The sequence below is a fragment of the Pan troglodytes genome, chromosome 23 (genome assembly GCF_028858775.2).
Source record: "Pan troglodytes isolate AG18354 chromosome 23, NHGRI_mPanTro3-v2.0_pri, whole genome shotgun sequence".
In the NCBI taxonomy this organism is placed as follows: Eukaryota; Metazoa; Chordata; class Mammalia; order Primates; family Hominidae; genus Pan; species Pan troglodytes.
The window spans coordinates 24421052-24441883 of NC_086016.1; the positions used below are offsets into that span (position 1 = coordinate 24421052).

At 42.8% G+C, this 20832-nt stretch overlaps 1 pseudogene; it reads left to right on the forward strand.

The window, feature by feature from the left end:
* The first annotated feature begins 9940 nt into the window (after positions 1-9940).
* On the forward strand, positions 9941-17476 carry LOC100609233 (set1/Ash2 histone methyltransferase complex subunit ASH2-like; annotated as a pseudogene).
* Positions 17477-20832: the final 3356 nt, after the last annotated feature.

Below are 20832 nucleotides of genomic sequence, written 5' to 3' on the forward strand. Positions count from 1 at the left end.
TCATTTTGATTAACAGAATTATCTTTTTTCTTAAGATTATTGATTTTAATTTATTAGATTCTAGATGTCATTACAGACCAAAGATGAATAATTTTCATCATCTTCAAGCCACCCCCACAAGACTCACTACTGAATTTGAACCATAATTTTTCCCTGGAAATCCTAGTTGGGGTGCTCGATGCTAAGAGCTATCACATATCAGGCTCACCTGAGGACAGACTCTGGTCGTCAACCCAAGTTAAAATTTTAATTCTTCCCATGTTCAAAGACTGAACATCTTTGCTCTTTTTGCTCATAAGTGAAACACTCCAAAGACATTTGCCAGGATCCCCCACAGACTGGCATTCAGTGCTTGGAGGACAGACTCCTAGGCAAGATCCCTGGTCACAGTATCCAGATGACTATGACTGCAAATCTGGGGAAGTAGAGGGAGAACAAAGATTGACCAGGAAAACCCTCTGGGAATTCCTCCCCAGGGCATCCCAGAGGGAAGAGCTCCCTTTCTCCTCAGCGCAGCAGGATCCACAGAGGAAGTGGAGCCCTGGCCACCAGGGAGGAGTCACATGAGAGGAGAGGACCCGGTGTCCAACACTGGTGGGGAAGTGAGTCCGTGGGGCCGGTCCCCGCTCTGGGCTTGATCCTGAAATAAAAGGACTTTGTGTAGACATCACCTGAGTCCTCTACAATGTACAGCCAAAGAGCCATAGACAGATTCACTCCTGAGGAGTCCAGTAGAGCGTGAAGACTGCCCTGAGGTCACAGGAGGGAGACACAGGTGCCACCTTACTGGGCCGGGACTTGGGAGCGGGGGGCAGTGGCCAGAAACCAGGGCGGGGCGGAGGCAGCGGTGAATCTCAGAGGCTCTGGTCACCTGATCATAGAACGGTTTGCCTTAGTCTGGACACTAGGGGGCGCATGGGGACCATTTCTGAGAAGACTGGGGGTAATCAGAGCAGAACCAGGCACCTGCCCTGCCTGATGTCCTCTGCTGGGGGCTGACAGCTGTGTCCTGTGTCCTCCCCACCCCCTGGGACCACAGAGCTCCACCCCTGCCACACCCTGACATCCTCAAGCCCAGGAGCCTGACCCAGGGCTCAGGGTGGGGTCACAAAGCTGGGGGGGGGTCTGATTTGCATGGATGGACTCTCCCCCTCTCAGAGTATGAAGAGAGGGAGAGATCTGGGGGAAGCTCAGCTTCAGCTGTGGGTAGAGAAGACAGGACTCAGGACAATCTCCAGCATGGCCGGCTTCCCTCTCCTCCTCACCCTCCTCACTCACTGTGCAGGTGACAGGATGGGGACCAAGAGAGGGGCCCTGGGAAGCCCATGGGGCCCTGCTTTCTCCTCTTGTCTCCTTTTGTCTCTTGTCAATCACCATGTCTGTGTCTCTCTCACTTCCAGGGTCCTGGGCCCAGTCTGTGCTGACTCAGCCACCCTCAGCGTCTGGGACCCCCGGGCAGAGGGTCACCATCTCTTGTTCTGGAAGCAGCTCCAACATCGGAAGTAATACTGTAAACTGGTACCAGCAGCTCCCAGGAACGGCCCCCAAACTCCTCATCTATAGTAATAATCAGCGGCCCTCAGGGGTCTCTGACCGATTCTCTGGCTCCAAGTCTGGCACCTCAGCCTCCCTGGCCATCAGTGGGCTCCGGTCCGAGGATGAGGCTGATTATTACTGTGCAGCATGGGATGACAGCCTGAGTGGTCCCACAGTGCTCCAGGCCTAGGGGGAACTGAGACAAGAACCCCCTTCCTCCTCTGTCAGGAGGGTGAGCCCTGGCAGCTGCTGCTCAGGCCTGGCCTGTGGCTTCTGCTGCTGCAGCTTCCCCCATGGGTCCGGGGCATCCAGGGCCCTGCCTGAGAGTGGAGGCTCCTCCTCCCCTGAGTCCTCAGAGTCAGGAACAGGGTGTCCAGAAAACAGAACATCCTGCTTCCTGCAACTTGGGACACAGGGTCTCTGCACTGAAGTCCTGGGCTGAGGTGGCAGGTCCAGCTGTGTCGTCACAGACCCACCTCTGTTGGGGAACCTGTGTCTCCATCATCCTACTTTTCCCATTTCCAGGAGTCTCCAGAGTGGTGTCTTCCTCCCCCTGCTCCTCAGTGTGAATCCCTGTGCTTCCTTTCTCTCCAGCCTATTCATTTTTTAATAAAACTCCTTTCATGTAGGAATAATGCACATCTAATAAACCACCCAGATTTACAATAGGGAATGAGACAAATTTTGGCATTTCTCTGGATCCTTGAAAACATCACCACCACCGGGAGCTATACAACATACAACCTGTGACCAACCCCAATAGCTCCTCATGACCCTTGTCACCTCACTCCCTCCCCCAACACCCTCCTTGGAAGTTGCAGATCTGCCTCTGTCACTACTGTTTGGTTTCTCTTTTCTGGAATGTATCAGTGTTATCAAACATTATCTTCCCATTTGTTCAGGCTTCTTTCACTCTGCACACTTCTTTGGAGATTCTTGCTGTTGTTGCTGCATTGTACCCATCTCGTAGAGGGCTCCTTACTACCTTTGAAGGTCCTTAGGCCATTTTTTTCTGATTTTATTTATGTATTTATTTTAAAGTTTGAATTTATTGTGCATCCAAATCAAACTTTAGGGGCAATGTTCATCTAAGGTGACAGGACAGTCTGTGATGGCTTGTCGGGATTCTTGCTTCTTCATCTCTTGCTTCTGATTCTCTCTATAGTGGAAGAGGTTCTCGTCTTTCATTTATTTATATATTTATTTATTTACTGATTTATTTGGGTTTTTAAGGGTTTTAGTGATTTTTCTCTTTTTGGTTATTTTTCAATTTTTTTATTTTAATAGGTTTTTGGGGGACAAGTGTTGCTTTGTCACATAAATAAGTTCTTTAGTGGTGATTTCTGAGATTTTGGTGCACTCATCACCCAAGCAGTGTACACTGTACCCAATGAGTAGTCTTTTATTCTTCACCCCCCTCCTACCCTTTCTCCTGAGTCCCCAAAGTCCATTGTATCATTGTTATGCCTTTGTGTTCTCATAGCTTATCTCCCACTTATGAGTGAGAACATACAATGTTTTGTTTTCCATTCCTGAGTTACTGCACTTAGAATAACAGCATCCAGTTCCATCCAGGTCGCTGTGAATGCCATTATTTTGTTCCTTTTATGGCTGGGTAATATTCCATGGTATGTGTATGTATACATCACATTTGCTTTATCCACCTGTTGATTTATGGGCAGTTGGGCTGGTTCCATGCTTTTACAATTGTGCTGCTATAAACATGCGTGTGCAAGTATCTTTTTTGTATAACGACTTCTTTTTCTCTGGGTAGATACCTAGTCGTGAGATTGCTGGATCAAAGGGTACATCTATTTTTATTTCCTTGAGGAATCTCCATACTGTTTTCTGTAGTGACTGTACTAGTTTACCTTCCCACCACCAGTGTAAAAGTGTTTTGTTTTCACCACATCCATGCCAACATCTATTATTATTTTTATTTTTTGATTATGGCCATTTTTGTGGTAGTAAGGTGGTATCACATCGTGGTTTTGATATGCATTTCCCTGATCATTAGCGATATCAAACATTTTTCTATATGTCTTTTGTCCATTTGTATATCTTCTTTTGAAAATTGTTTATTCATGTCTTTAGTCCATCTTTTGATGGGGCTGCTTATTTTTTTTCATAATTTGTTTGAGTTCTTTGTAGACTATAGACATTAGTCATTTGTTGGATGTATAGATTGTGAAGATTTGCTTCCACTCGGTGTGCTGTCTGTTAGCTCTGCTGATTCTTTTGCTGTGCAGAAGGTTTTTAGTTTAATTAAGTCCCATCTATTTATCTTTGTTCTTGTTGCGTTTGCTTTTGGGTTCTTGGTCATGAAGTATTTGTCTAAAGTAATGTCTAGAAGGTTTTTTTTTTAATGTTATCTTCTAGAATTTTTACAGTTTCAGGCCTTAAATTTAAGTGTTTGATTCATCTTGGCTTGATTTTTGCATAAGGTGAGAGATGAAGATCCGGTTTTATTCCTCTACGTTTGGCTTGCCAATTATCCCAGCACCATCTGTTCAACAGGATGTCCTTTTTCCACTTTATGTTTTTGTTTGCCTTGTTAAAGATCAGTTATTTGGCTCCATTTCTGGATTCTCTATTCTGTTCCTTTGGTCTATGTGCCCACTTTTGCACCAGTACCTTGCAGTTTTAGTGACTGTAGAGTCAAATTATGCTAGAGTATAGTTTGAAGTTGGGTGATGTGATGCCTCCAGATTTGTTCCTTTTGCTTAGTCTTGCTTTGGCTATGCAGGTCTTTTTTGGTTTCATATGAATTTTAGGATTGTTTTTTCCAGTTCTGTAATGAATGATGGTGATATTTTCATGGGAACTGCATTGAATTTGTGGATTGCTTTTGGCACCATGATCATTTTCAACATATTGATTCTACCCATTCATGAGCGGGGGATGTGTGACATATGATTTTTTCAGCAGTGTTTTGTAGTTTTCCTTGTAGAGGTCTTTCACCTCCTTGGTTGGGTATATTCCTAGGTATATATTTTTTGCAGCTATTTGTAAAAGGGTTAGAGTTGTTGATTTGATTCTCAGCTTGTTCACTGTTATTGTATAACAGAGCTACTGATTTGTGTGCCTTACTTCTGTATCCTGAAACTTTGCTGTATTTATTTACCAGTTCTTTTTTTTTTTTTTTTGAGACGGAGTCTCGCTCTGTCGCCCAGGCTAGAGTGCAGTGGCGCAATCTCAGCTCACTGCAAGCTCCGCCTCCTGGGTTCACACCATTCTCCCACCTTAGCCTCCCAAGTAGCTGGGACTACAGGTGCCTGCCACCATGCCCGGCTAATTTTTTATATTTTTAGTAGAGACGGGGTTTCACCGTGTTAGCCAGGATGGTCTCGATCTCCTGACTTTGTGATCCGCCTGCCTCGGCCTCCCAAAGTGCTGGGATTACAGGCGTGAGCCACCGTGCCTGGCCATTTATTTACCAGTTCTAGGAGATTTTTGGATGAGTCCTTAAGGTTTTCTAGGTATATGATCACATTATCTGCCAACAGCAACAGTTTCACTTCCTCTTTACCAATTTGGATGTCCTCGATTTGTTTCTCTTGTCTGATTGCTCTGGCTTAGACTTCCAGTACTATGTTGAATAGAAGTGGTGAAAGTGGGCATTCTTGTCTTGTTCCAGTTCTCAGGGGAATTGTTTCCAACTTTTTTTCCTTTCAGTATAATGTTGACTATGGGTTTGAAATAGTGGGCTTTTCTTACCATAAGGTATGTCTCTTCTATGTCAATTTTGCAAAGGCTTTTAACCATGAAGTGATGCTGGATTTTGCCAAGTGCTTTTTCTGCATGCATTGAGATAATCATGTGATTTTTGTTTTTAATGCTTTTTATGTGGTATATCACATTTATTGACTTGCATATGTTAAACCATCCCTGCATCCCTGGTATGAAACCCACTTGAACATGGTAGACTATGTTTTTGATAGCTGTTGGATTTGGTTAGCTAGTATTTCGTTTATTATTTTTGCATCTATGTTCATCAGGGATATTGTTCTGTAGTTTTCTTGTTTTGTTATGTCCTTCCCTCATTTTGGTATGAGGGTGACACTGGCTACAAAGAATAATTTAGGAAGAATTTCCTCTTTCTCCTTCCTGTGAATTAGTGCATTAGTCAGGGTTTTCTAGATGGACAGAACTAATGGAATCTGTATATATATAGCATGATCACAACATCCCACAATAGGCTGTCTGCAGGCTAAGGAGCAAGGAGAGCCAGTCCGAGTTCCAAAACTGAAGAACTTGGAGTTCCATGTTTGAGGGCAGGAAGCATCAAGCATGGGAGAAAGTTGTAGGCTGGGAGCCTAGGCCCATCTCTCTTTTCATATTTTTCTGCCTGCTTATTTTCTAGCCATGCTGTCAGCTGATTAGATTGTTCCCACCCAGATTAAGGGTGGGCATGGCTTTCCCACCCACTGACTCAAACGCTAATCTCCTTTGGCAGCACCCTAACAGACACACCCAGGATCAATCCTTTTTATCCTTCAATCCAATCAAGTTGACAGTCAGTATTACTCATCACAAGTCCACCCCTTGTCAACTTCAACCCATATATATCTTCTGAGATCATACATAATCTTCAAATAAAGACAATAATAAGGTCATAATTACACCTAACATAATACAACTATCATTCATACAAACAGAAACACATCAATCCCCAACCCAAATACTGTTACATAAAGTTAACGATACTTAAACGCTGATGTGAAGTCAATAAATCTTACGTCATATGATAAAGGAGAAAGGAAATAACATGAAGATATTTTCTTAGGACAAAGGTATACGCGCACAAACATGTTTTTAACAAAAGAAGGAGGAAATACTCATGACAATTACACTCCTTGTTTCTGCAGCTGGCCATAGCTGGTATTGATGATTACTTTCTTCTACTATCCATTCTGTATTCTGTATTCCCTTTGCCTTCAGCAAGCACCTCAGCAGGTCGTGGATATTTTTCCAGATGGTGTGATCCAAATCTTCATTCCTGAAGCATCTGGTTCATTTGTAGTCCTGCCTGGATAGGGCTGTTGTAGTTTTCCATGGACCTTAATCACAGGGCATGATAATACTAAGAAATGCCCTAATGGATCTCCTGTATTCCATGCATACTCTTCCTTACCTCCGTTATGGAGTAGTAAACTGATTTCATCTTGATAGTCTGTCCCAAACACCCGAGCCAACACTGTAACTCCCTTCTTAGCCTGTTGACTTAAAGGTAGGAGGAGCCCAAAGTGTCCAGGTGGCAATCTTAACTTCCCCAGTTTAATGGAATCATTGATGTGTCTCCAAGTGGCAGTGTTCCTTCCTCTGGAACTAAATCCTCTAAGCCAGCAGAACATAATGTCGTGGGAACAGGAAGCAAAAATTTTGCTAGTGGATCACTAGGGGTGATGGTGAGTGCTGCCACTTCCACTTCCACCCCTTGATTCCTAGACTCATGAATCCTGGCTATGGGAGAAACAGTGCCATATATTGGATGCTGACTCAGAGCATACACGCCTTCTGGGGAACTTAGCCCCAGCGCTGCAAAGTATTGTCACCTAGTTGACATTGTAATTGTGACTTCAAAAGGCCATTCCATTGTTCTATCAATCCAGCTGCTTCAGGATGATGGGAAACATGGTAAGACCAGTGAATTTTATGAGCATGAGCCCACTGCTGCACTTCTTTATGAATAAAGTGAGTGCCCTGGCGAGAACAATGCTATGTGGACTACCAGGATGGTGAATAAGGCATTCCATGAGTCCATGGAGGATGGTAGTCTTACAGGCAAACCCATATCTGGAATAAGTGTCTATATCAGTGAGGACAAACCTATGCCCTTCTCATAATGGAAGATTTCCAATATAATCAACCTTCTACCAGATAGCTGGCTGATCACCCCAAGGATTGGTGCCATATCAAGGGCTCAGTGTTGGTCTTTGCTGCTGGCAAATTGGGCACTCAGCATTAGCCATAGCTAGGTCACCCTTGGTGAGTGGAGAGCCAGTTCGAGTTCCAAAACTGAAGAACTTGGAGTATGATGTTCAAGGGCAGGAAGCATCCAGCACAGGATAAAGATATAGGTTGGGAGGGTAGGCCAGTCTCTCTTTTCACATTTTTCTGTCTGCTTATACTCTAGCCATGCTGGCAGCTGATTCGATTGTGCCCACACAGATTAAGGGTGGGTATGCCTTTCCCAGCCCACTTACTCAAATGTTAATCTCTTTCAGCAACACCCTGAAAGACACACCCAGGATCAATACTTTGTATCCTTTAATCCAATCAAGTTGACACTCGGTATTAACCATCACAATTAATGTCATAGGATTAGTACTAATTCTTCTTTGAATGTCTGATAGAATTTAACTGTGAATCTGTCTGGTCCTGGCTTTATTTTGTTGATTTTTTTTAAATAACCATTTCAATCTTGCTGCTTGTTACTGGCCTGTTCAGAGTTTCTGTATCTTCCTCATTTAATTTAGGAGGGTTGTATACATTCAGAAATTGATCCATCTCCTCTGGGTTTTCTAGTTTATGTGCATAGAGGTAATCAGAGTAGCCTTGAATAATCTTTTATATTTCTGTGGTATCAGTATTAATATCTTCTGTTTCATTTCTATTTGAGCTTATGTGGATCTTCTCCCTCTTCTTGGTTAATCTTGCTAATGGTCTATTAATTTTATTTATCTTTTCAAAGAACCAGTTTTTTGTTTCATTTGTTTTTTGCATTGCTTTTTGTTTCAATTTTATTTAGTTCTGGTCTAATCTTCGTTATTTCTTTTCTTCTGCTGGGTTTGGGTTTGCATTGTTCTTGAGTCTCCATTTCCATGAGGTGTAACCTTAGATTGTCTATTTGTGCTCTTTCAGACTTTGTGATGTATGTATTTAATGCTAAACATTCCTCATAGCATTGCTTTTGCTGTATCCCAGAGGTTTTGATAAGTTGTATTAAGATTTACTACAACTGCAACCTTACTATTGACCAATAGCTTTTTAATTCCTGAGAGTGTGACCTCATTTATGCCCGAAAACAACTTTATGATTGCTTTTCATGCAGTAGGCCATGATTAGAGAGGGAGTGCTAGTGGCCTGGAGGTAGGGTTCTCCAATTTATCAAATAAAAACATTGGAGTGCAGTTAAATTTGAATTCGGTAAAACAATGACAAAGAATTAGTATGTGTATCTCCCACATGATATTGTTAAATTGAAATACAAACTTACCTGGGTGTGCTGTAGTTTATCTACCAACTCCTCACAGGATTCGAGGCTTGGAAGAGGCAGTGTTGGGGCTGGTCTCCTCTTACTGATGCCAGGTCTATGAGCTGAACCTCAAAGGCAGAGTCTCTCTAACACAGCTACCCTCCAGTGAGCATGTTAATTAGCACTAAATACACCATATACGATTTCCAATGAATAATGCCTACTCACTTCCCTAATTCTTCTTTCTATTATTCTCCAAGTCTGCAGACTCAGGACCTCCCCAGGGGTTGCTGCAGCCAGAGCTCTGGATGAGGGACCTCATAAGTCTTTCAAAACCAGATGCAAGGGGACTACTCGGTCCCCACACAGTGAGGTTTAAGCCAGGGGTGCATAAGCAACATGTAAGAGACAGAAGAGCTCAGTATGGCTCTTATGGCTCTCCTTCTGTCCAGTGAGAAAACTCCAGGGTCCTTTTGATGCTGAAGGTGGGTGGGCTGAGAGTAGGAGGAGACCCACCCTGACAGCCCAGAGATTCCAGGACAAGACTTGGCAGCCTGAAAAGGGGCCACACTCTTGAGTGGGGAAGAAGGAGGCAACTCTGCTCACAGGCGTGCATTTCTGGTGGCTTCCCCTTTACCAAACTGGACTCCCTACTCTGATGTCTATCAGAGAATCTCCCTCAGTGAGACCAAGATCCCAGGACTTTGCTAAAAACAGCAGCATGGACCAGACAGGTATGTCATGGTACGGAATTCTTTGCAGAGCAATAAATACAACTGCAGCTTAAGAGGGGCCCTCATAGTCATAACTTTGGTGAAGAAGAAAATAGACAAAGGCAGGGAGAAACTGAAGGGCTCAATAGGTCTGAGACTGGGGCAGCACTGGGTGCTATAGGCTTGTCTTTGAGGGGCTGCAGATAATGACAGCTGGGAAGCCATCATCTGTTCACTGCTCACTGGGCTCAGCAGCTGTGTCTTCACAGGGAACCAGATTCAGCCAACCTGGCTTTCTCCACCCCACCTGGGAAATGTATTCCGGTGACTGTCTGGACTGAGGTTCTATGAAGGGGCTAGGAGACAAGAAGAGGGAGACAGGCTGGTTTGCATAAAGAAAGCATTGCACACCCTTTCCTTTCATCTAAAACTCATTAATGGAAACTCCGGGGCCATCCATAGAAGTCTAGCTGGTCTCCTAAATTTGGGAATTATGAAGGATTCATTCCTGATCAATCTACAGGAAGGGCCATCAGCAGGAGGTGGTCAGAGTGAGGGAGAAACTGGCTTCCTTGAGAGACTCTTCAACACAACCACCAACTCTGGGGCAAATGGGGTGACTTGCTGTAACAGTCATCCCAAACTACTCACAGGAACCTGAGCCTAGTCCCCTCACCTTATTGCTTCTGGTTCTGGTCCATGCCTCTGTTTTCCCTGGACCCCTTGCCCATGTCTGAGTCCAGTGGCAGGGATAGTTCCATCCCAGTCAACATCTACAAAGAAGTCTACATCTACAGCTACTATGACTTGAAGCAGAGTCCACAGTTGTACCCATGAGGGCCTCTTCAGCTCCCCCACCCCTTCACACAGGTGACCTCTACTGTAGGTCTGGTTGAGTGGCCCCTAGACCCTGGTGAACACAAGGTATTTATTCCTCTCTAACACCAGGTATATAGTGGAGCAGGTCTGGGTGGGTATAGAGCAGAGTGGCTCTTCCAAATGTAATGCAGTAAGACCCTGGCTACAGAAAATCATTTCACAAACTCCACGCCCTTTCATGGTAAAAACACCCAATGAACTATGAATAGAATGAAACTACCTCAACACAGTAAAGACCATCTATGAAAATCCCACAGCTAGTGTTGGCCGGGCTGGTCTCCAGCTCCTAACCGTGAGTGATCCGCCAGCCTCGGCCTCCCGAGGTGCCGGGATTGCAGACGGAGTCTCGTTCACTCAGTGCTCAATGGTACCCAGGCTGGAGTGCAGTGGCGTGATCTCGGCTCGCTACAACCTCCACCTCCCAGCCGCCTGCCTTGGCCTCCCAAAGTGCCGAGATTGCAGCCTCTGCCCGGCTGCCACTCCGTCTGGGAAGTGAGGAGCGTCTCTGCCTGGCCGCCCATCATCTGGGATGTGAGGAGCCCCTCTGCCTGGCTGCCCAGTCTGGAAAGTGAGGAGCGTCTCTGCCCGCCTGCCCATCATCTGAGACGTGGGGAGTGCCTCTGCCCCAACGCCCCATCTGGGATGTGAGGAGCGCCTCTGCCTGGCCGTGACCCCATCTGGGAGGTGAGGAGCGTCTCTGCCCGGCTGCCCCGTCTGAGAAGTGAGGAGCCCCTCCGCCCGGCAGCCACCCCATCCGGGAGGGAGGTGGGGGACAGCCCCCGCCCGGCCAGCCTCCCCGGCCGGGAGGGAGATGGGGGGCCAGACCCCGCCCGGCCAGCCACCCCATCCGGGAGGGAGGTGGGGGGTGCCTCTGCCTGGCCACCCCTTCTGGGAAGTGAGGAGCCCCTCTGCCTGGCCACCACCCCGTCTGGGAGGTGTACCCAACAGCTCATTGAGAACGGGCCATGATGACGATGGCGGTTTTGTGGAATAGAAAAGGGGGAAAGGTGGAGAAAAGATAGAGAAATCAGATTGTTGCTGTGTCTGTGTAGAAAGAAGTAGACATGGGAGACTTCATTTTGTTCTGTACTAAGAAAAATTCTTCTGCCTTGGGATCCTGTTGATCTGTGACCTTACCCCCAACCCTTTGCTCTCTGAAACATGTGCTGTGTCCACTCAGGGTTAAATGGATTAAGGGCGGTGCAAGATGTGCTTTGTTAAACAGATGCTTGAAGGCAGCATGCTCGTTAAGAGTCATCACCACTCTCTAATCTCAAGTACCCAGGGACACAAACACTGCGGAAGGCCACAGGGTCCTCTGCCTAGGAAAGCCAGAGACCTTTGTTCACTTGTTTATCTGCTGTCCTTCCCTCCACTATTGTCCTATGACCCTGCCAAATCCCCCTCTGCAAGAAACACCCAAGAATGATCAATAAAAAATAAAAAAATAAAAAATAACAAAAAAAAGAAAAAAAAAAGAAAAAAAAAAAGAAAATCCCACAGCTAACATCATATGCAATCTGAAAGACCAAAGAGGTTTTTGTAATATCAGGAACAAAGTAATAATGCACACTTTCACCAGTTCTATTAAAAGCAGTATTGGAAGACCTGGCAAGAGTAATTAGGCAAGAAAAAGAAATAAACAGAATAAAAATTAGAAATAAAAAATAAAATCTCTGTTTTCAGATGACATAATGTCATATGTAAAATGCCCTTAAAAGTCCCACAAAAAATTATTAGAATGATTAAATGTATTCAGTAATGTTTTATAATACATAATCACCTTGTAAAAACATCTCGTGGCTAGGCATGGTGACTCAGGCCTGTAATCCCAGCACTTTGAGAGGTTGAGGTGGGAGGATTTCTTGGGTTCAAGAGTTCAAGAACAGCCTGGGAAAGAAAGCAAGGCTCTGTCTCTAAGAAAGCGGTGGGGGGTGGGGGGAAGAGAGGAAGAGAGAGAAAAGAAAGAAAGAAAAAGAAAGAGAGAGAGAAAGAAAGGAAAAGAAAAAGAAAGAAAGAAAGAAAATCTCTTATAATTCTATACTTAAATAAGCAAACAGGAAACAACTCAAAATGAAATTAAGAAAACAAATCAAATTACAACATCATTCGAAAGAGTAAAATACGGCTGGGCATGGTGGCTCATGCCTGTAATCCCAGCATTTTGGGAGGTTGATTTGGGGGTATCACCTGAGATTAGAAGTTCAAGAGTAGCCTGGCCAATATGGTGAAACCCTGTCTCTACTAAAATAAATAAATAAATAAATAAATAAATAAAATTTAAAATTAGCTAGGTGTGGTGGCACATGTCTGTAATCCCACCTGCTCGGGGGTGAGGCACAAGAATCACTCGAGTATGGTAGGCAGACATTGCAATGAGCCAAGATCCTGCACTGTACTCCAGCCTGGGTAACAGAGTGAGGCAATGTCTCAAATAAACAAATAAATAAAGATAAATGAGTAAAATACTTAAGAATAATATTAATCAAAATGGTGAAAGACTTGTACATTGAAAACTATAAAACACTGCAAAAAGAAATTAATACACAAATAAATGGAAAGAAATCATTTGTTCATTTACTGCAAAACTCAATATTGTTAAGCTAGGTAAACAAACCAAAAGGAATCTACAGATTCATTGCATTCTCTATCAAAATTCCAAGTTAGTACGGAGATCATTAAAAAGTCAGGAAACAAAAGATGCTGGAGAAGATGTGGAGAAATAGGAACGCTTTTACACTGTTGGTGGGAGTGTAAATTAGTTCAACCATTGTGGAAGACAGTGTGATGATTCCTCAAGGATCTAGAACCAGATATACCATTTGACCCAGCAATCCCATTACTGGATATATACCCAGAGGATTATAAATCATTCTACTATAAAGACACATGCACATTTATGTTTGTTGCAGCACTAGTCACAATAGAAAAGACTTGGAACCAACCCAAATGCCCATCCATGATAGACTGGATAAAGAAAATGAGGCACATGTACACCATGTAATACTATGCAGCCATAAAAAGGGATGAGTTCATATCCTTTGCAGGGACATGGCTGAAGCTGGAAACCATCATTCTCAGCAAACTAACACAGGAACAGAAAACCAAACACTGCATGTTCTCACTTATAAGTGGGAGTTGAACAATGAGAACACATGGACACGGGGAGGGGAATATCACACACCGGGGCCTCTTGGGGATGGGAGCTAGGGGAGGGATAGCGTTAGGAGAAATACCTAATGTAGACGATGGGTTGACGGGTACAGCAAACCACCATGGCACGTGTATACCTAGGTAACAAACCTGCACGGTCTGCACATATATCCCAGAACTTAAAGTATATAGTTTTTAAAAAGTGCAAGCCAAACAAACAAACAAAAAGAATAGAAAAAAATTAATCCTAAAATTTATATATAATATTGAGAGAATCTAAATAGTCAAAATCATCTTGTAAAAGAAGAACAGTGTTGGAGATCTCACACTTACTGATTTCAAAACATACTACAAAGCTACACTAATCAAAGCAGAGTGGTACATATAGACAGACATACTGACAAATAAAACAGAACTGAGTGCCTAAAAAAAAACTCTTAGTTATATAGTCAAATAATTTTAAACACAGTTGTCAAGACCATTTAGTGGAAAAGGACAGTCTTTTTCACAAATACTGTTGAGAAAACTGGATATTCACCAGCAATCTGGAAATGGATGAAAGACCCAAATGGAAGAGCCAAAACTGTCAAAATCTTAAGAGAAAACATTAGGGAGAAGGTTCATAATATAGGGTTTGGAAATGACTTCCTAAATATGATACCAAAAGCACAGAAAAAAATAGAAAAAGAAGAATATAGATAAATTGGATTTTATCAAATTGTAAAACTTATGGGCATCGAAGGACACTATCAACCGAGCAAACATTTGAATCATAGAATAGGAAAGATTGTCGCAAATTTTGCATCTGATAAGAGATGCAGACTGTAGAAAGAACTCCTACCAGTCAAGAGTAACTACAAAAATGAAAACAATCTGAATTATATGGGCAAAAAACTTGAGTTCATATTGAGTAGACTCCAAAGAAGATCTACAAATGGGCAATAAGCACATAGAAAGATGTTCAGCATCACTAATCATTAGGCCAGTGAAAATCAAACCACAATAATATACAACTCCACACCCATTAGGATGGCATTACCAAAATAATAAAAAATAACAAGATCTAGCAAAGACGTATAGAAATTATCACTGTTATGCATTGCTGGAGGGACTATAAAATGATGCACCCATTGTGGAGGTCTTATGGCATTTCCCCAAAAAAGTTAAACATAGAATTGCCATTTTATCAGAATTTTCAGTTCTGGGTATGTGCCTCAAATAATTGAAAGCAGGATCTCAAAGAGAAAATTGTACACCCTTGTTCATAGCAGCATCATTCACAATAGCTAAAAGGTGGAGGCAGCTCAAGTGTCATCTAATGGATAAACGGGATACAGTATACACACACAAGGGAATAGTATTCAACCTTAAAAAGAAAGTTCTGCTATTCTGAATAATGCCGCAATAAACGTACGTGTGCATGTGTCTTTATAGCAGCATGATTTATAGTCCTTTAGGTATATACCCAGTAATGGGATGGCTGGGTCAAATGGTATTTCTAGTTCTAGATCCCTGAGGAATTGCCACACTGACTTCCACAATGGTTGAACTAGTTTACAGTCTCAGTAAACTATCGCAAGAACAAAAAACCAAACGCCACATATTCTCACTCATAGGTGGGAACTGAACAATGAGAACGCATGGACACAGGAAGGGGAACATCACACTCTGGGGACTGTTGTGGGGTGGGAGTAGGGGGTAGGGATAGCACTGGGAGATATACCTAATGCTAGATGACGAGTTAGTGGGTGCAGTGCGCCAGCATGGCACATGTATACATATGTAACTAACCTGCACATTGTGCACATGTACCCTAAAACTTAAAGTAAATAATAATAAATCAAAAAAAAAGAGAAAGTTCTGACTCATGCGATGGCATTGATGAACCTTAAAGACATCACGCCAGCAGAAATAAGCTGGCTTCAAAAGGACAAATGTTGTTTGCTTGCCCTTATATGAGGTATCTAGAGTAGTCAAATCCATACAGACAAGAAGTAGAATGATGTTTTCCAGGTGTTAAGTTTTGGTTTGGGAAGATGAAAAATTTCTGGAGATAAATGGTGGTACTGTGGTTGTAAAACAGTGTCAATTTACTTAATGACACTGAAGTATACACTTGAAAATGGTTAAAATAATGAATTTTGCGTTTGAATAATTTACCACTGTACAAAAGAGGAAGATTTATATTCAGTGTAGTTTCTCTACCAAGAACAATCAAAACATACAGGATTGGGAGAGTGTGCCTGAGTATTTAGGACACCCTTCCTTTTATGCCAGGCTGCAGCTTCCTAAGAGGCCAATAGAGTTGGAAGCGCCTCATTACTGGTGACTCAAAGTAATGTGAGAAAGTCTGGGAGTGACCATGATGTAAGTGGTGGGTGTCTGACCCAGCCCAGGAGCAGCCGCAAATGCAGCAGCTGCCAAAAAGGGGGAGATGAAACTGATGGTAGCAGTAACAGCCCCTCCAGCTGGAGTGGGGCATCTGCTGTTGTACAAAATGGTTCACAGTTGATACATTTAGCACAGAATCTCATCCTGTCTACCTGTCGTGATCAACTACAATTTTTATTGCAAAGTATGCCATCAGAATGGCATATTTTATCCAGCAGCAAGCGAACATGAAGGAAATTTCCCTTGGTGCTTTGGTCAACCTGGCATGGCAGTCCTGAACACTGAATGAATATCCAAAGACAAGGTTCTCCAAAGATAAAGATATTATACTATTTATTGATAAATACTAGGAGTGCACGATGACCATTCAGACACCTGGGAAAATGACTTGGCTGAATAACATTGTTAAACAATAAGTAAAAAAAGAGATGTGCTCTTGGTAAAGGAACACCTGGATCCAGGGTGTAAAGACCAGAAAGAACACTACCGCAGATTTGGACTTTTGGATCAGGACTTGGTAACATTGACCCTGTTTATGACAACCAAAAACAAAGCAGTGCTGTGTCTACAGTGGGAATCTGAGTCAGGAAACTGCAGCAGGAAGCAGCAGAAAAAAGGAAGAGCAGCTCAGTGCAAACAGAAGGATGGGGAGACCACAGGGACCACCAAGAAGGCCCAGAGTGACTTTTTGTTTTCCGCTCAGGGCTGTCCTCCTCACACCCCTTGGATCACACATTTAATGAAGACGGCTACTGGTATAGTCTAACTTAGCCTGATCCTCACACGGTTGGTCCTCAGAAGCTTGAAATTAACTGCTGGGCAGGAAAACCTATTCCTGGAGACCTCTACAGTGACTGCTTCTATGAACAGGTTTTGTTAGACCAACATGATTAAGCTCCCCAGTTAGAGATCTCCAGTGACTGGCTGGCTGACTGGTTGGAAAGAAGGTCTACTTTACGGTGCAGACCTCTCATGGGATACGGAAAGAGTCCTGGTACTTTGAAATCACCATGAATGAGATGCCACTGCCAGACTGGGTTGATCTCAGCCCTAAGGTAACTATGAAGCTCCCTTAGGTTATGATAAATTTAGTTATTCTTGGCAGAGCAAAAGGGAATCAAGTTCCACCAGTCCACTGGCGAACACTACTGTTTTAGCTATGGGCAGGGATACATCCTAGTATTTTATATTAATCTTCCTGAAAACCCAAGAGACAGCCAAGTTATTGCCTGACACTTACCAAGATAAGACTTTGATAAAGTTCAACAATTATTTTTATTTTGTGGAAAAAGACTTTGTGGCTAAAGCAGGGAAGAGTCTAAAACAGACTCCATATAGTAAAATAATATTTTATAAACATGGTGTCAATCAAGATGTGGCTTAAAAAGATATTTTTAGGGGGTTACTTTCAGCCATCTCACTGGACAAGAGTTTCATAGTTTCCATTAACTTTGGACTGTGCTCCAAGTATCCTCCAAAGAATCTCACTTACTGCCCTGTGAGTGACATGGGCTGGGATGCTGTGGTAGAGCACACTCTGGCTGATGTCTTGTATTTTCTGGAGACGAAAGAGGATGGGGGGCACAGTCCTCCATGGGAACCCTGAACAGGTCCTTCTTTCTTTTCAGATATGGACTTTCTGGGGAATAATATTGGGTGGCTTTTGTTGTTATTATTGTTTTTGAACTGTCTTAAATGTTCTCCCAAAGATGCTACAGAACATAGCCTATCCATTTACCAAGTTAAAAGGCTGAGTAGGACTGTGAGAGATGCCCTGCTCATCATCATTCTTCTTCCACTTCCAGTGACTGCTCTTATATTCTTTGCCATAAGCCAACAACCGCTCATCCCAAGATCTCGTAATCCCTCTGTAAAACTGGTGCTGTACTGCATACCTCGCCAGCTGGGACTTGTTATCTTACTGTATTTTCTAAGGAGTGAATAATCTTGTCCAATTAACTAACATATTTAAAGACATTTTCTTCTGTGGGCACTGACTCCATGCCACCTGTTTTCCAAAGAAGTGGTGAAGCTGTTTCTGAGAACACCTAAAATCAATGGTTGTACATTCCAAACCAATCTAAAAGTGATTTCCTTTTGCTGTGGGTTTGGTTCTATTATTGATTTGGAAATATACCTTTGAACACTGAGATCTCTGAAACTACTAGACTTCTAGAAGTGTAATTGTATAAGAAGTCTGTTTGCAGCTTTAACAAAATGAGAAACTCTTCCCAAATTAAAGCTTTCTTTGAAGTTAAAAAAAAAAATAATGTGAGATTGGAACCTGTGAGGTCTGAGGATTCCCAAGAGTACTCTCAATTCTGATGCTAATTGTAACCTAAGGGCTCCCCAACAGCCCTTCACTTCTTATGATTCCCTAGAAAAACTCACATAACTCCCTGAAACCTGTGACATTTATTGATACAGATTTTTACAGCAAAATAATACAGATTAAGATAATTCAAGGGAAGAGGCACATGGGCAGAGTTCAGGAGAATTCCAAGCACAAGCACCCAGTTGTCCTCTCCCAGTGGAGAAATAGTGCTTCATTTTGCTCACAGCAATGTGTGATTCTATGTATGAAACACCTATTTCCTGGGTGAGCCAACCAGGAAAGCTCACCCAAGCTTGGTGTCCAGAGGGCTTTTAAGGGGTGGTCTGGGTGAGAGTGGGGTTATTATGTAGACCTTGTGGATCATCCTCAAGGCTCACTTGAGTTTCCATTGAATTAACAATAAAACTTAAACCTTCAATCTTTGGTTATTTTCTTTTTAAAAATTCTCTGAAGTAAATTATTATTAAAATTCTCACTTAAGACAGCTGTTTATCCAATATGAGGCTCAATATAAACAGTTTCAAAAAGTCAGTAGGTCATTCAAACAATTTCTTTAGTCATTCAAACCATTCAGATAAAAATTAACACCATGTAATACAAAAATTGAATTATAGTCACAGGGACAGGATTTCAGCAATGGCAAGAAAAAGTAGTGCAAATAGGAATGAGCAAAGAATAGACAAGTAATGGGTGGGAATTGACCTCGGAAATACCATGGTAATGTCAAAAAGATAAATCAATTGTTATTTGTTAAATAAGTGAAAGACCAGGCATTCTCAGTCCAGGAAAGCCATCACATGGCAGTCTGAGTCTTCTGCATCTTAAGAAGCTCAAGAGGTTCAAACTTAATAAACCCTGCACAGTTGCTCACTGGCTCATGTAAAATGCTAGAGCAGTTGCTTCCTCCCACTCGGCAAATCCACAGCACACAGTCACCCTGGTCTGGCCCTTCACAGTGTAGATGCCCTCAGGGCTAAGAACCTGAGTGGTTCTAAAAGTAGTAAAGATTTGCATAAAGTACCACACAACACACCCTCTCCACATAGGGAGCTCAGTAGGACATAAAGAGCCATCAGAATCCAGCCCCGACTCTGGAGCCAGGAGTCCCTTCTAATATCAGCATCATGGCCTGGACTCCTCTCCTTCTCCTTCTCCCCGTGTACCTCCTCACTTGCTGCCCAGGTTAATAGAGATTTCAAATACCAGCCTTTGGAGGGATTCCTGTGTCTCCCTTTCTAATTCCTAACATGTGTCTGTTTTTTGTTTCAGGGTCGAATTCTCAGGCTGTGATGACTCAGGAACCCTCACTGACTGTGTCCCCAGGAGGGACAGTCACTCTCACCTATGGCTCCAGCACTGGAGCAGTCAATGGGGGTCATTATCCTTACTGGTTCCAGCAGAAGCTTGGCCAAGCCCCCAGGACACTGATTTATCATGCAAGCAACAAACACTCCTGGACTCCTGCCCGGTTCTCAGGCTCAGTCCTTGGGAGCAAAGCTGCCCAGACACTCTTGGGTGTGCAGCCCGAGAGGTGAAGCTCAGTACTACTGCTTACTGCACCATAGTGGTGCTTGGCACAGTGACAGACTCAGAAGAGGAACCGAGACATAAACCTCCCTAGGCCCTTGTGATATGAAGATCATATGATCACGCACACCAGCTCTCAAGGCAGCCTACATGTGGACCAGCCATAGAAAGGGGAAGGAAAGGATCTGAATTGATTCCTATCCCTGCTTAAGCCCTGAAGTGAAGGAAATGTGAGAATGATCTGGGAAGAACTGGATCAAAAAAAAAATCAGAAGTTTATTGCTTTGTATTCTAAAAGGAGCACTAACAGCTGAGGCTAAATGCATTTCCTCCAGAAAGAAGCATCTTCAAAGTATGGGGTTTCTGATCTAAGAGTAAAGAGAAGAAACTCTACTTTTGTATATTTCTAAAGTTTGTTTTATTGAGTTACTTTCAAAGCAATACATGCCTATTATGTGAAATCAGAAAGTATTAAAAATCATCAAGTTCTCTGCAAAGCTACCTTATCCCAGATAATCAATAGAAGTACATTTCTTCATTTGGATGCATTCTCTCATTTTTGTTGTCAATATTTTCACAATGGTTATCAAACCTTGTGCTCATTCCTCTGGTTTTATACAGCTTTTTGCTCTGTCATTTAATGTTAATGTAAGTAGTTTTCCATTTATTTGAAAGGGTAAAATATTTGAGTAGTTGCTAATTTTATTTTTATTTGAATACCAATGAAAAATTATAATTTGGGGTAATTCAAATTGTTTGCTTGTCAGACAAAGATGTGACATTGGGCTATTATTAAAATGCTCCTGGTCTTCTCTGTGGATTTAGTGAAGTCAAACAAAATGCCTGCAATTTTCTATGGAAAGCCTTGAGTACATTATGCCTGACTTCACAATGCAGAAAATAGAGAAACAAGAATTTCCCGCTCATGTTTGCTGGAGCACAATAGATTCAGGTACGAGGAACAACTTATATTGAAAACTACGTCAATGTCTCCACGCATGTGTTAGAACAGTACTTCCCAAACTCTATTGTGCATACAAATTATCTGGGGATTTTATAAAATGCAGATTCTTATTCAGTGGGTCTGGAATGAGGACACA